This window comes from Lithobates pipiens, unplaced genomic scaffold, assembly GCF_037356315.1.
Source record: "Lithobates pipiens isolate NorthernLeopardFrog02 unplaced genomic scaffold, aLitPip1_a1.2 Scaffold_16, whole genome shotgun sequence".
NCBI classification, from domain to species: Eukaryota; Metazoa; Chordata; class Amphibia; order Anura; family Ranidae; genus Lithobates; species Lithobates pipiens.
In genome coordinates, this window is record NW_027507748.1 from 354,322,663 (window position 1) to 354,339,168 (window position 16,506).

The 16,506-nt window shown below is 42.4% G+C and overlaps 1 protein-coding gene across 3 annotated transcripts in view; it reads left to right on the forward strand.

The window, feature by feature from the left end:
- Window positions 1–16,506, forward strand: part of CSMD2 (CUB and Sushi multiple domains 2) — a 1,348,498-nt gene that overhangs the window by 185,050 nt on the left and 1,146,942 nt on the right. The gene's annotated exons all lie outside the window — the stretch shown is intronic.

Below are 16,506 nucleotides of genomic sequence, written 5' to 3' on the forward strand. Positions count from 1 at the left end.
AAACGAAATTTGCGTCCTTTTCTTCCCACAAATAGAGCTTTCTTTTAAAGGTATTTGACTGACTCTGCGATTTTTATTTTTTGCGATATAAACGTAAAAAGACCGCAAATTTTGAAAAGAAATGATATTTTCTACTTTTTGTTATTAGAAAAATCCAATAAACTCAATTTTAGTCATACATTTAGGCCAAAATGTATTCAGCCACATGTCTTTGGTAAAAAAAAAGTCAATAACTGTATATTTATTGGTTTGCGCAAAAGTTGTCACATCTACAAACTAAGGTACGTTTTCTGGAATTTACGCAGCTTTTAGTTTACGACTGCCTATCTAATTTCTTGAGGTGCTAAAATGGCAGGGCAGTACAAAACCCCCCCAAATGACCCCATTTTGGAAAGTAGACCCCCTAAGGAAATTGATAAGTGGCATGTTGAGCCCATTCAATATTTAATTTTTTTGCCTCAAGCGATTGAATAATGACAAAAAAAAATTATTATTTTTTTTTACACAAAGTTGTCATTAAATGATATATTGCTCACACATGCTATGGGCATATGTGAAATGACACCCCAAAACAAATTCTGCTGCTTCTCCTGAGTACGGGGATACCACATATGTGGTACTTTTTGGGAGCCTAGCCGCGTACGGGGCCCCGAAAACCAAGCACCGCCTTCAGGCTTTCTAAGGGCGTAAATTTTTGATTTCACTTCTCACTACCTATTACAGTTTTGAAGGCCATAAAATGCCAAGATGGCACAAAACCCCCACAAATGACCCCATTTTAGAAAGTAGACACCCCAAGCTATTTGCTGAGAGGCATGTTGAGTCCATGGAATATTTTATATTTTGCCACAAGTTGCGGGAAAATTACAAACTTTTTTTTTTTTTTTTTTTTTTTACACAAAGTTGTCACTAAATGATATATTGCTCACACATGCTATGGGCATATGTGAAATGACACCCCAAAATAAATTCTGCTGCTTCTCCTGAGTACGGGGATACCACATATGTGGGACTTTTTGGGAGCCTAGCCGCGTACGGGGCCCCGAAAACCAAGCACCGCCATCAGGCTTTCTAAGGGCGTAAATTTTTGATTTCACTTCTCACTACCTATTACAGTTTTTAAGGCCATAAAATGCCAAGATGGCACAAAACCCCCACAAATGACTCCATTTTAGAAAGTAGACACCCCAAGTTATTTGCTGAGAGGCATGTTGAGTCCATGGAATATTTTATATTTTGCCACAAGTTGCGGGAAAATTACAAACTTTTTTATTTTATTTTATTTTTTCACAAAGTTGTCACTAAATGATATATTGCTCACGCATGCCATGGGCATATGTGAAATGACACCCCAAAATAAATTCTGCTGCTTCTCCTGAGTATGGGGATACTACATATGTGGGACTTTTTGGGAGCCTAGCCGCGTATGGGGCCCCGAAAACCAAGCACCGCCTTCAGGCTTTCTAAGGGCGTTACAGTTTTGAAGGCCATAAAATGCCAAGATGGCACAAACCCCCCCCAAATGACCCCATTTTGGAAAGTAGACACCCCTAAATTTACGGGTACACTAGTGAGACTAGGTAATAAATGGCGGGTGCCCTGAAACTATAAAAAAAAACTAACCAACCAGCGTCACCTGTAACAGTTATATGGTGATCACTGGTGAAAGGGTTAACTAGGGGGCAATCAGGGGGCTTTATGCGGTAGTATATGGGGGTCCCTGGCGCTATAAAAAGCTGCGGCGAACCTAAATACCTACCTGCCTAACTAGCGTCACCTGTGACACTTATACAGCGATCAGAAAAACGATCGCTTATTAGGCTGGGTTCACACTGGAGCGATGCGGGAACGCCACGAATCCGCGGCAGGTTCCCGCATCGCATGCCTCCCGGCGGCAGTTCACACTGCCCTATGCGAACTGCTGGGAGTGTCAGTGAAATGTTAATGACACCCCCAGATCAGTTCGCATATCGCAGTGCGATCTGCAAACTCGGATCGCATGGTGTGAACACCCATGCAATCCGATTCTGCTGCGGACCAAAAAAAGGGTCCCGTGCGAGTTTGCAGCGGGTGCGGCGGGTGCAAAGCGAATTCAGCCATACTATCTGTATGGCTGAACTCGAATCGCACAGAGATCGGATGTGATTTGCACTGCAGTGCGGTGCGAATCACATCCGTTCTCATAAACCGCTGCAATGTGAACCCAGCCTTAGTGACACTGGCGACGGGGGGCGATCACGGGGTTAAACCTTTATTGGGGGGGTTAGGGGGGTACCTTAGAACTAAAGGGGGCTAACCCTAACTGCCCTAACAGTTATTACAGTCACAAATGACACCCGCCGGGTGATCAGGGGGTTAAACCTTTATTAGGTAATAAATGGCGGGTGCCCTGAAACTATAAAAAAATAACTAACCAACCAGCGTCACCTGTAACAGTTATATGGTGATCACTGGTGAAAGGGTTAACTAGGGGGCAATCAGGGGGCTTTATGGGGTAGTATATGGGGGTCCCTGGCGCTATAAAAAGCTGCGGCGAACCTAAATACCTACCTGCCTAACTAGCGTCACCTGTGACACTAATACAGCGATCAGAAAAACGATTGCTTATTAGGCTGGGTTCACACTGGAGTGATGCGGGAACGCCACAAATCCGCGGCGGGTTCCCGCATCGCATGCCTCCCGGCGGCAGTTCACACTGCCCTATGCAAACTCCTGGGAGTGTCAGTGAAATGTTAATGACACCCCCAGATCAGTTCGCATATCGCAGTGCGATCTGCAAACTCGGATCGCATGGTGTGAACACCCATGCGATCCGATTCTGCTGCGGACCAAAAAAAGGGTCCCGTGCGAATTTGCGGCGGGTGCGGCGGGTGCGGCGAATGGCTGAACTCGAATCGCAGAGATCGGATGTGATTTGCACTGCAGTGCGGTGCGAATCACATCCGTTCTCATAAACCGCTGCAATGTGAACCCAGCCTTAGTGATACTGGCGACGGGGGGTGATCACGGGGTTAAACCTTTATTGGGGGGGTTAGGGGGGTACATTAGAACTAAAGGCGGCTAACCCTAACTGCCCTAACAGTTATTACAGTCACAAATGACACCAATGCAAAAAAAAAAATGCATTGGTGTCACTGTGACTGGGGGGGGCAGGGGTAATTGGGGGGGTGATCGGGGGGTAAAGGGGGGGTGTGAGTGTGCCTGGCATGTTCTACTGTGTGTGTAGAGTGTTGGTGCAACTCACCGATCCTCTCTCCTCGGTGCCGGAACGAAAAATACCGACACGGAGGAGAGATTACATCACTTCCTCTCCTGTGTTTACATTACAGGAGAGGAAGTGATGCAATGCTTCACTCCCATTCGTCAGGAGCGATCGCGAGGGGGTGGCCATGAATGAATGGCCGCCCCCTCATCCCGGATCGCTCCTGCACGGATACCGACTGCCGCTGGCACCGGGAGGGGGGCCCAAACGGGCCCCCCACCCGCGGGAAGGCAGGGACGTACAGGTACGCCCATATGCCTGCCCGTGCCATTCTGTCGACGTACATCGTTGTGCGGCGGTCGGGAAGTGGTTAAAAAAAAAAAAAAAAAAGCATGCTGCTCCCTGTGATCTTTTGATCCTTGATATTTTCCAAGTTCTTCATGCATACCTCTATCTTTCAAGGGTTGCCTACCCCTGCATTTTACAATATACTTTTTACTTAAGCCCCATACACACTATCAGTTTTTCTGCTGAGTTTTTCCTTCAGGTTTACCAAAACCATGTAGTGCAAGGGCCTGCCTGATTGCATACACATTGAAACTCCTAAAGTTTGACCTCATATTATGGTAAATCTGAAGGAAAAACTCAGCAGAAAAACTGATAGTGTGTATGGGGCATTAGTATGCTTTTAATTAGTTATATTATGTGCATTTTATGTGATAAAGTAAATTTTCTATAATGGCATTTAAAACAATCTGGCAAGTGAAAAAGTAAACATTAATTAACTTTACCAGCGCCAGTTAACTTCTTCCTCCCCTCTCTCCTCAACTATTATTTTCCACCTCTTTATTGTCATTTTTTTTTCTTATTGATATGTAAATGTAATTTGTCTTTTCTTGCTTAAATAAAAAGTGTTTTTTTTCTTTTTTTTTAAAAAGCCTTTACTTCATTAGTAAATAGCCATTCTGTGCTTTGCACCAGACACATAATTTTAGCGCCATTATAAATGGACAAATTATGGCATTAAGTTTGTACTTTTTTATGTGCAATAACAATTGTTTTGAAAATAACACTGGTGACATTTCCAGAAAGTTTTAATTTTGTTTTCCATTATTTTTTAATTTTCATAGTTTTTCAAAATATGTTAAACAAGCACAACAGCTTTGTAAGGAAATAAAATGTGCACAGATGAGCAACCATGATAGTAAAGAATGATGTAAGAAAATGTTGCACATACAAAGCAAAAGTGGACCAGGCCTTTAAAAAACAAAAATAGAATAAAAAGAAAAGATAACAAAAGATGGTACCCAGCTGGATGGGGTGCCCCATTCTCTAAGAGCTAATGAAAGCAATATGGTATAGAACCAATAGGAAAGGGAAGCTTAGATATCAACACTTCCATCCAAGTCTGAATCCCCCTCACCCCCAAGAAATTAAAACTTGGTATATACTATATTTATTGGCGTATAACATGCACAGGTGTATAACATGCACATTCATTTTAAGCCCTTGTACACACGGTCGGACATTCCGATGGACAATTTCTGATAGACCGCGTTGTCGGATAATCCGACAGTGTGTGGGCTCCATTGGACTGTTTCCGTCGGAGTATCTGACGGACCAAGTTTTACCAGCTGGGCTATAAAATTTTCCGACAACATGATCCGATCGGACTTTGTCCGATCATGTGTAGAGAATTCCGATCGGACAAAGTGCCACGCATGCTCAGATCAAATTCCTAGACCAAAGCTATTGGCTACTAGCCTGAACGTAGTCCCGTCCTAATGAAATAACGTCATCACGTTAAGTACGATCGGATTTTCTGACAACTTTGTCCGACTGTGTGTATGAAACAGTTTCGGACAAAACCCGTCGGACAAAATCTGACGGATTTGGTTGTCGGAATGTCCGACTGTGTGTACAAGGGCTAAGAAGGAAGTTTCAGGGAAAAAAATACATTTTAAATAAGGAACTTTGAAGCAAAATAAAGGTCAGTGCCCATCTGCAGCCTCACCATTACCATCAATGCAGCCTGATCAATGCCCCTCTGCAGCCTCACCATTACCATCAATGCAGCAGCCTCACCATTAGCATCAATGCAGCAGCCTCACCACTGCCGTCAGTGCAGAAGCCTCATTATTTCCATTAATGCAGCCTGATCGATGCCCATCTGCAACCTAGAGGGGACAGTGAGGGTGGCAGGACATGCGTCGACAGATTACATTCAGTGAGAATCTCCCATGATAGACAAAACAGTGGTCCAATGGCGGCACAGGAGACAGGACTTCCTATTACAGAGGCCGCCAAGTAAACAGGAGATTCTCACTGTATGCAATCTGACGGCGCTCATCCTGCCCCCTCAAAGGCAGCTAAAAGTATTGGCGTATGCGATGCACCTGATTTTCATGGTGAAAAGGGGAGTGTGATACGCCAATAAATACAGTAGATTACATAGAAAATAAAATACTATTTGAAGACAATATTGCCAAATGAAAATCTTGTTAACCCCTGCATACCCCCCCCCACACACACACACACACACAAACGCACACACACACACACACAAACACATAAAAGGGGCTTAAGGCTCCAAATTTTCTATATATATATATATGTAGCACTAACCCCCGAAGGAGCTGCTGGTTATTTTTAGGCTTACCATTACCTTCTGCTTCTCCTTGTTGCACGTCTAGGGGATGTCCCGTGGTAGATCACCCAGTAACTTGAGACTGACAATAGATCCACTTGAATGGATTTTATTTGCAAAACTTCAACCAATGAACGTTCTTTAACTTGGGATCAGAGGGTTGGAAAGGAGTTCAGATACTCTCAATGTCAAAGTCTATAAACGTCAAGGAACTTGCTTACTTTGACTGTATCCAGAGAAAGCCATTCGCAGCTGGATGAGCACTGACTGGACAGTCCCTTTCTCACAAGGCCTAGCAGCCAACAAGGTGCTTACTCAGGAACGAAGTCTTTATCACCGACATTGTTGCGTAGGAAACTAAGCTGTAGAACACTTGTAGGATACCTGGATCTTTCAGCCTACTTGGCGATATCCACAAGACTGGATTCTCTCGGTTACTTCGGCCCTTCCAGGCTCTTGTTAAGAAAACCCCTGTATGTGGTGTTCTTCTGAAGAGTCCTCCCCTGGAATGCTCGAAGTTCAATGGGTCTCTCCCGAACTGGAGACGGCACCCATCCACCTCAGAATCCTCCTCTAGTTTCCATGCCTTGGGCTAGCCAGCTCCGAGGCATTAAAGTCAGGTGGAACCGCACCTCAGGCCATAGCCTTCCTGAGGGCTGGTCAGGAGGACCAGGACCATGTAATCAGCACTTCATACTGGACCGGAACCCTGAACCACGTGACGTCCGTATCTTAAATACCCTCTCCCAGAGGGCACAGCGAGAGGGCCACTCCCACTGACCTGGCTCCGAAAGAGAGTAACTTAAGCGCCTGACCAGACCATAGTTCCATGCCTGCCACCAGAGACAGTGCCCCCTGTGGCCGGGCTGAACATCTCACCGTCTAGTCAGACTGACACAGAAGTAAAATTTAGACAAATAGACCCAAACCAAACTGTAGTTTGGGTAAAGTTTTAACTTTGAAAAAACATAGCGCATGCTCTTCAGGAGCCCAGGGCTACCATATATATATATATATATATATATATATATATATATATATATATATATATATATATATATATATATATAGAGAGAGAGAGAGAGAGAGAGAGAGAGAGAGAGAGAGAGAGAGAGAGAGAGAGAGAGAAGAGAGAGAGAGACCAGTGCTGCATACTTTATGTAGCTGATACTGCATGCAGTTTACAGCTCTTTCAGCAGGAGCATGTATTAGTAATATAAATAGTTTGTTTGGCTAACTTGGCCCAAATTAACTTTTTAAAGTGATATGAAACCTGTTAGGCCTTAAGTAAGCTGCAAGCTACTTAAAAGAGCTTGAAAGAGGTTTCTAATAAAACATACATACTCATCTAGATGGCTGCAGCATCAACCTGATTCTGTAGTTGTCCCCTGCCAGCTCTACACCTAGAACTGAGCGACCAAAGACTGTTGATTGCTGAATTCTTGGTCTTCAGTGAGCAGAGAGCCAGTCACTGGCTCTCTGCTTTGTCCCTCCAGTGCTCACTGGAGTTCTGGACATTGCAGGGGGGGGGGGCTGGCTCAGGCTCTCAGTGGTGCACTGAGAGGCTGAGCCAACTGCCAGTTAGGCACCTGGGCAGATCCTGACATTATTGCTGGAAACACTGCCAGACTGGCTGTGTGACATCTGGAATGCAGAAGTGCAGAACCAAGTGCACTCCTGTGATCCCCAGGAGAAGTAGAGCGAAAAAAGCTTTGGCTTTACTTCTCCTTTAAGTATTGTGCATTCACTTCCTAGATAACTTTGATAGATTTGTATATAACATAAATACTGTGCTGCCTCCAGTAATGAATTCTGTTTATCATTTTATGATTTTAATCACGTCATGTGGCTGTTTTTTTAAAAAAAACAGATGAAATCTGCAGGAAGGTTGTCAAACATTTCTCTTGGAATTATTTGACTAGGATTTATTGACCCATGGCAAAACAATTTACAGCTCAGTGCAATTTGTGATAAGAATAATTTGGTGGATTACCTACTACCGTTAATTGTCTATTGCTGCAAGGTAAAATCATTTGTAAATGGTAAACCTGTCCTGGGGTATAAGTTGTAAGAAAATAGATTGCTCAAAATGCTTATAGCTGCTATTTTCTGTTTAAGATTGGTTGTCAGTCAATATAAAATGCAGATTCTATTTATTTCAAATGTTACACTTAATTCAACATACTTAATTCACCTTTACAAAACACTATTGGGTTTATTTAATAAAAAAAAAAAAAACACAAAAAGGAAAGTTACCCAAAGCACCCAATCAAAATAGATCTATGATTGAAATAAATAGAAATATGCAAGCTGCTAATGTTTTGTTAACCACTCATTGTCTGCGCCAATTCTGACATTTCTTACATACATGTAAAAATCAGCAAAATGGTGGGTGCTGCAATTTTTTATTTCACATGATATTTGTGTAGCAATTTATTAAATGCTAATTTTTCACAGTACAGTTTAATACATTTTAGTGCACACAATTACAATATAATACCAAATTGTTTGATAAGGTGTAAAAGATGATGTTCTGCTGAGTAAATCGATACCTAACATGTCAGGCTTTAAAATTGCGTATGCCCTTGAAATGACAACAGACTATGGTACATAAAAATCTGTATAGGCAGCAATGCGGTAAAAGCCTTCACAGGTTACGAGTTGCACAGGATCGCTCTCACTCTGGTGTTTGCAATGATACCTCACATGTGTAATGCGCTTGTTTGCTTGTGTGTGTGAATATGGGGGGCGAGGGTGCTTTAATTTTTTTGCCTATTGTGCTATTTTATTTTCAATTCAATTTTTTTACACTGTGCCTTTATTATATATTTTTTTTTATTGAACTTTATTGGCATCACAGGATAAACAACAGGATGAACAACATCCATTGTGATAGCATGGGCTGTGGCAGGTCCTGTTTATGGAGAGATCTAGAGTCTATGGCAGAGCTTTGCAAAACTCAAAATGGGATAGACAGAAATTCTAACTCCTTGGTAGGTAAAAACAGCTCCCTTATATGCAATTCATCTGTGCATTTAGCTGTATGCCTAGAGTTCAAGTTTAGAACCCCTTTCAGAGGGGCTTTCTGATCAGGTTTGCCTATAAGTTTTTCAGGTGGTCCTGATTGAAAGCTCCATGCAGCTTTATTGACAGGTGGATGTAAACGAACTTGTGACCAATTACACTCTGAGTCCGTCCAGGTCTGGAATGAAAAATGAAAAAGGACTGTATTTTTTCCTGTTTTTCCTGACCTAAATATGAGAAATCTGAGGTAGGTGATGTAAATGGACGTCCATTTACATCTACAGTAGTAACCCATGGAGCTATCCTGGGTCTGCCCATGTCTGCTAGACACAAACTGAATGAGTGCGTATGTCAAAAAACTGACATCCGTCCTCTTTGGCTTTGATTTATCAGGGGATCTGCTCACGGATCTTCGTGTGAAAGAGTCATTGGTGTCCTTTATACATTGTAACAAAGTAAAGCATCTTTTACCCCATATGTCATACAAAACTCAGTTCTGATATATTATGAAAGTCATACTGTATAAAACCATGTACTGGTAGAACCAATACATCTTTAATCTAATCCATTAAAAATACATTCAGCCCTCTTTACAGAAGACCAATGTATTCATTAAAAAATAAAGTAGCAAAATGGCACTTGTGCAAGGCTTGTCCTCACAGTATCCCTAAAGTCCAGTTATCATGTGCGTGGCTAAAAAAAAACAAAATTATGGGCCAATTTAGCTATAAAGACTGGGTTCTTATTTTTGAAGTTAGACATGAACACTCACTTTTCGGGAAGTGTTCTTAGATATAAATTCATAGGTAGTGCTGCTATGTAACATATCCTCCTGCCCTTTATGGGTGTACATGTGTAAAGGTGACAGATGTAGCATGGAAATTTTAGGAAAAAAAAATGCTATCTAGATTGCCTTAAAATTTAATAACAATAAAGAAGTTATTTCACTTTAATGCCACATTCTGGGTACTCTCGAATAAATATCAGTACATCGTTTGAAGAATAACTCCCCCACAAAATGTCAATCCTGATATTCCTTACTATAAATCTGCTCTCCTATCTGCTATTGTATATTGTACTATTTTCAAAATGCACCTCATCAATAATCTAACTTGGCTAGAAGAGCTGAACTAGAGCATCATTTATCAAGGCTAAGGCTCCAAAAATAAGTGTAAGGAGTGAGTGGGGAAATAATCTGTTAGAGAAAACACTCTTCTTATTTATCATGAGTCATCATCAGCTAAACATAGTCTTTAACATCAGTGAGAAAGTTACAATTCACTTTTTGAAGGTCATATTTTTTTTTTCCAGTAATATGTATAGGTGTTTTTAACTGTAGAGCTTTAGCAATACCTTTGATGGGTTGTGCATTGAAAGCAAATCCATCACATACCCATTTCTGAACCATAAACATATAGCTAAGAATAAAGTGTTTTCTGTACTGTATCATGCTTATTGTTACATCATGCGCAGAAGTTCTTCCATTATATAGACTATATTTTAAAATGCTGTTAATTAACGTAGGTAGATAACAGTATGTGGGAGGCAACAGGCAACATATTCTAAGAACTATTATAGAGACAGGAGATTTGTCCACAGAATAACCCACAGACAGTAATTTACTAAGTTGAGGAGGGGATCTTTGAATAAATGATTTCCTACAGATGCAGCATTGCATACGACATCCAGGTTATACATGGAAGCTGAATACTGATCTGATATGTAATAAGAAAGAACATGTGGAGAATTCTTCATTACAATTTGGCTTTTATTGAAAATTGTGGATGTTTGATTCTTGCTTGATGAGCCAGTTTTAGGATTGTATCAAATGCTGTAATTTCATGTATTAAATTGTATTTCTTTAGAGTCAATATACCAAGGCATAAAATGATATAAAAATTGTTTTGAAAACATTAAATATCATATATACCCTGGAAATACATTTTATTCTTTATGTGAGGTTAGTCTATAAGTCAAAAACATATTGAGAAATAAAATGTGTTAAAACTTATAATACTGTTTTTGTATAAGAAAACCTGTCATAAGATCAACATGGAGGCTGTAGTAACATTGATCATCTGGTTTCATTTTTGGAGTTATTGTCCTGGAAAGTGTATGACGTTCACTAGCAGTTAAGGACATCTGACTTTTCTCAGATTTTTCTGTTCTGCAAACATGTTCCAGATCAATAAGATATTCAAAGCTGGTGGATCAGCACAATAGCTGAGATACTACAGTATGTCTATGAGGGTTCTCTTTCATCCAAGTCATGGCATAGTTAGTTGAAGTTTTCCACATTCAACTGGACATGCTCTGTAATCCTGACTAGCTAGTATTAGTTATCATCTCATGATGACCTCAAAGGGAACAGAGATTATCAGACACTCATTGTAAAAATTGCATATCCACCAGAATCTCCCAATGCGTTTTAACCATGCGTAGTCTTCTTCAGGGACAATAGGGTGGGAGCAATCCTATATACAAAGAGAAAAATATGGCAAAGAGTAGTATAGATTTTACTAAATTACAAATAGTAACAATATCCATGCATCATTTATGTAAACATTTTGGACTTACAAAAATGAGTAAGACCAGGTAGAGAGACCAACAAAAGCAGCTGTAGCACGTCCTATTTGGGTCCCAGCTTTAAGATGGGCTCAACAGCCCACAAGGGATCAGTGGTCATCAGGTGAAGACAACCAGACCGAGTTTCACCATGTATGTCTAAGGACGAAGATGGTAAATCACTAATATATCATGCGTAAAGTATGCCTGTTATACATGACCGTATAAGGATGAATTAAACGAATTTGAGTTATTTCAGAATTATGCCCCCCCAAGAACACTCTGATCAGCACTGTCTGCCATTGGCTGAGAGCGCTGATCGGGAGTCAGTTGGCTGCTGGCCTATGTATATAGGCCTATGTATATATGAAGGTCAGTACGGTGGCCTGAATTTATGGGAGGAGCCGGGGGGGGGATTTAAGCAGTTCACTCACCTGTGTTCCTTGTCAGTTTCTACATGTCTCTAGGCCGACTCTCCCCAGCTCACCTTGTGTTATTGAGTCTGTGCATTCAATTACAAGTGTGTTACAGTTTCTCAGTTTGTGGTCTTTGTCGGCGGTTCTCGCTCGCTGTTGCAGGTAGGATTCAAACAATTTTTCCTTTCATACGCAATGTTACGATTCATTATGTTTCCTATCCCGCATCCCTTTCCTACTTAGCTGCCTCCAAGTTGTTGTCGGTTGTGTCACGACATCATTCGGCACAGGCGTAGTAGATTTGTAGGTTCCCTCTGCCTTGTTTGTCATCCCATCCACAAACATATGATTAGTTTGTAGATCCAAGCTGATGACGGTCGTTGTCTAATATCACTAAACACAAGCTTCGCTGGTTATAGGATTCACTGTCTATGCCTCATCCATTTGGAGATTAGCATGTATTGATTGCATGGGTTCTGTGGCTGATTGAGGTGTTAATTGCACATACCTGGTGCCTTATTTGCACTTTGATTAGCCTCGGGGGCTGGTTGGTTGCAATGTGTTCTATTTTGGAGGAAAGGCTAGCACTCTAATACTCTACTATGACCAGATTTGAATCCCGGTCACGTCGGCGACATAGTGTTTCATATCCTCGGCGCAACAAAAGTTGATCCGACCAATCATACGTTCGCACTTACTTAAACATATACGATACTCCAGCTTCACAACTCCGACCCGAGTCGGCAAGATTTGTCCTTGTTTTTGCCTCCCTGATGAGTCTACTTTCTTGCAATCATCGCAAGCATGTCTCCAGTGGTACAAGATCCAACCACTCATTGTCTCCAATGGCACACATTTTGGCCACTCAAAATTTTTTTTACGGAAAACATAAATAAAATAATAATTATATATATATATATATATATATATATATATATATATATATATATATATATATATATATAATATGTTCTTCCAACAGGCACTGTGCTTCTACAACACAGCCTCCCCATGAGATTCCTGCCACAAGCTCTCACTTGCTACTCATTTCACTCATTACTCGTTTACAGTCATGAGCTTCTGCTACACGGCTTCCTTCTCAAGGTTCTTTGCCACAAGCTCTCAGTCTCCACTCATACCACTCATTATCCATTTACAGGCACCACGAGCTTCTGCAAAACAACCTTCGCAAGGGGTCCCCACCACAAGCTCTCAGTCGCCACTTATACCACTCATACCACTCATTACTCATTCACAGGCACCAGAAACTTCTGCTGCCCGGCATCCTTCTCGAGGTTCTTTGCCATAAGCTCTCAGTTGCCACTCACACCACTCATTACCCTTTTTCAGGCACCACAAAATTCTGCAGCATGGCCTCCCCATTGAGGTTCTTGCCACAAGCTCTGTCACCACTTATACCACTCATTTGCCCATTCACATTTACAACTCATGCGACTTCTTAGGTCTCAAATGCTACATGCTTCCTCATACCTCTTTTCAGTATAAGCTCATTTATTTATGTCACTCAGTCAGCATGGCCTTGGTTATCCCTATATATGTTCCAATTTTCTCTACAGCTTGTTTTCGCCTCCCTTTGAGGCTACTTTCTTCAACACACATTGGAAGCTCATCTCCAGTGGCACTCAACCCGGCCACTCATGTTTTCCTGTCTGTCTTTCTACATAGGTCATTGAGGTCAGGTTGTAAAAAGAATGAAAGGACAGGTTCCCCTTGGGGTTTTCAGGCAGCGACAAGAAGCAGAAATAAATTTGTAAAAATATATTTATTTTATTGGTTCAAAGGCTTAATCGCCGTCATAAATTTAAAATACGGACTCTGGTATATGTTAGTACAGCATATCGATGGGTAAAGGATATATGCAACATTTGGTACAAAGATAGTTACAGGAACAGTTTACAAATACATCAATATTTCAAAAGCTACAAATAGCACCCATGCTATCCCAATGCATTTCGACCTCCAGGGTCTTCTTCAGGGGGGGGGACAAAACCCAAGCAGAACGGGTGATTATATCGTATATTCTGCAAATAGTCAAAAGAAAAAAGACTTTCAATAAAAAAGTTTTTTAGCCTACAAATTAGCTAATTATTATACCTTATTTCAGTAATATTTACCAGTTCCACCAAACCGTTACTGTTCAACCAGAGACTTTTATTAAAATCTGAAAAAGAAATTAGTGCCTTCTCTCGAAGGGTCATCCTGGTACCGCTGCCTTGCTGTTCTAACCCACTTCATCCACCCACCAAACTGGGGGAAAGAAGGGGGGGGGAAAGAGGAAAATGACTTCACAGGTGCATCGATCGCTGACTTGCAAGAATTGACAGTATCTGGAGTTTATCCAGGGGAACCAGAGGAACAGAAGAGGAGGTTCTTGGCACACCCTAGGTGGCCACATCTAAAAATAAGGTCAGGTTGTTCCATCCTGCACAAGGTTGGATGTTTTTCTCGCAGGTAATATGACATACATACACACATGCAGGGCTTTGCATACTTTTACCCAGGGAGGGTTTTGTCTCATTTTAGCTTGAGGGAGTGGACCTAAGGCTCTCCTTCATGCCAGGTTAAACCTGGACCTCCATGTTACTTTTTCAGGTTCCTAGTCGCCAGATTAGTCTTGGCCACAACCAGGACCTCTATTCTTTCAGGGTACGAGTCAGGTGGGTAGTACATGGGACACTCTCCCACATCAACCTGCAGCACCCTTTATTCATTTTGATACCTCACATACACAAACTGGGCTGCCGGTCTGGCACTTAGCTACTGTCATATTTTCTTTCTCACCTATTTTCTGAAGGACCACACCTTCAAACTACGCAGACACGGTTGCTAAACAGTTGCTTGCTGACAGTGCAGGTGTTAACAGGCAAACCATACGTCACCTACTACAGAACACAACATTCCTACTTAGGCCACAACCAGACTGCAGCTTTCCACCCCAGTACACCCTGGGGCTCTGGTTCACAGGTCCGGGCATGACACTGACCAGGCACCCAAGCTATCGGTTATTTTGCCAGTCACCTCCTGGCTAACCTTGGTTGCCCAGCACTCTTGAGTTTTCTAAATTTCTACTCTTCAGTGTTCGCCAGAATCCATTGTGTTCTTCATTATGCTTGTCGTTCCTTTTTCTGTTCTTCCTCCCCCTTGCTTCTTATTTATTTTTACAAACCCCATCTCTCCTCTGCTGTTCTCATTTTCCAAAAACTGTTCTTAAACATACACCCTCCTCCTCCCCTCTTTTCTCATTATAGCTGGAGTCATGTCACAGTCTGGTAGTGAGGACTTTGCCTCCCCCCCTCTCACCCACAGCAGGTTCAGAGCCAGGCAGCACTGAGTCCCTCAGGGGATGGACTATCCTCAAGCTCATGGCAGAGCTACAGCGTAGGGCCATTCCCGACCCAGCCATGGCCAGGAAAGTCGAATTATTCAGGCTGCTGTTCCCAAACCAGCAGTAGCTTTACCCGGCACCCAGCAGGCATCCCTGCAGTCCATCTCCTCAGCTCTCACCCAGCTGCACACTATGATTGTCATGTTGACTGCAGCAGTCTCTGGCATGCAGACGAGTAGGAGTCCTAGAGGTATGCCCAGCGTTAACCCCCCTAGACACATTTGCAGCTCCCATCTTGGCACTATCATCCACAGGTAGACTGGATACTAGTTCCACTATTTTTCCTGCACACCTCGTCCCTGCCAAGAGCACATGCACCCTCAAGCATCCCAGCTCATCTTGACTGAACCAGATGAATATACGATGGCTGGACTTTTACATTTCCTCTCACCCATCAGCTGCATACGCATTATTCCTGGTGCACAGGTTTATCTCCGGATCTCACATGGGGCTCATCACCCTACCCCACACCACCCATGAGTGCAGGAACCTCCGCTCAACATCCACAGACAAGCAGGCTATTGACAATCTGTTGAAGAGCTGAATCAGGGATTCATTACCGGCCCCTTCGCTGAGTTGCCATTTGAGACATGGAGAGTTAGCCATATTGGGCTTGTCAAGGGCAAATTCTCAAATAAATTAAGTTGGGTGTGCAACTTGTCTGCACCTCATTCCTCCAATATCCCAAGTCTGAACTCACTGATTCATTCCAAAGAGTTCTCTCTCAAATATGTGTCTGTTGACTTAGCTATACAGTCCATCATAAGCGTAGGCACGGGCGTATGGCTGTCCAAGACGGACGTTTAAGATGCTTTTAAGCTCTTACCCATTGAAGCTTCCTTGTGGCAGTGGCACGGCATCATATGGAGAGATTCATACTACTTTGCTATCAAACTCACCTTCAGCTCAAAGAGCAGTTCATTGGCACTTCTATATGTTCACTCAGTCCCTCACCTGGATCCTAACTTACCAGGTGCAGTGCCAGAAAGTCACCCATTACCTGGGCGACTTCCTGCTGATCGAATGACCCAATGGGCCCCCCTCAGATTTAGAAAAATTAAGGGTAGTGTTCGGCAACCTCAACATACCCATAGAGGAGCATAACGTGGAAGGCCCCGCTCAGTCCATTACCTTCCTAGGAATCACTCTTGATACCTGCTCTATGCAGGCCAGCCTACCCCCTGACAAGCTGTCCCAGATTAGGGCGGTCATTCACACCTTCATCACCTCATGAAGTTGCACCAAG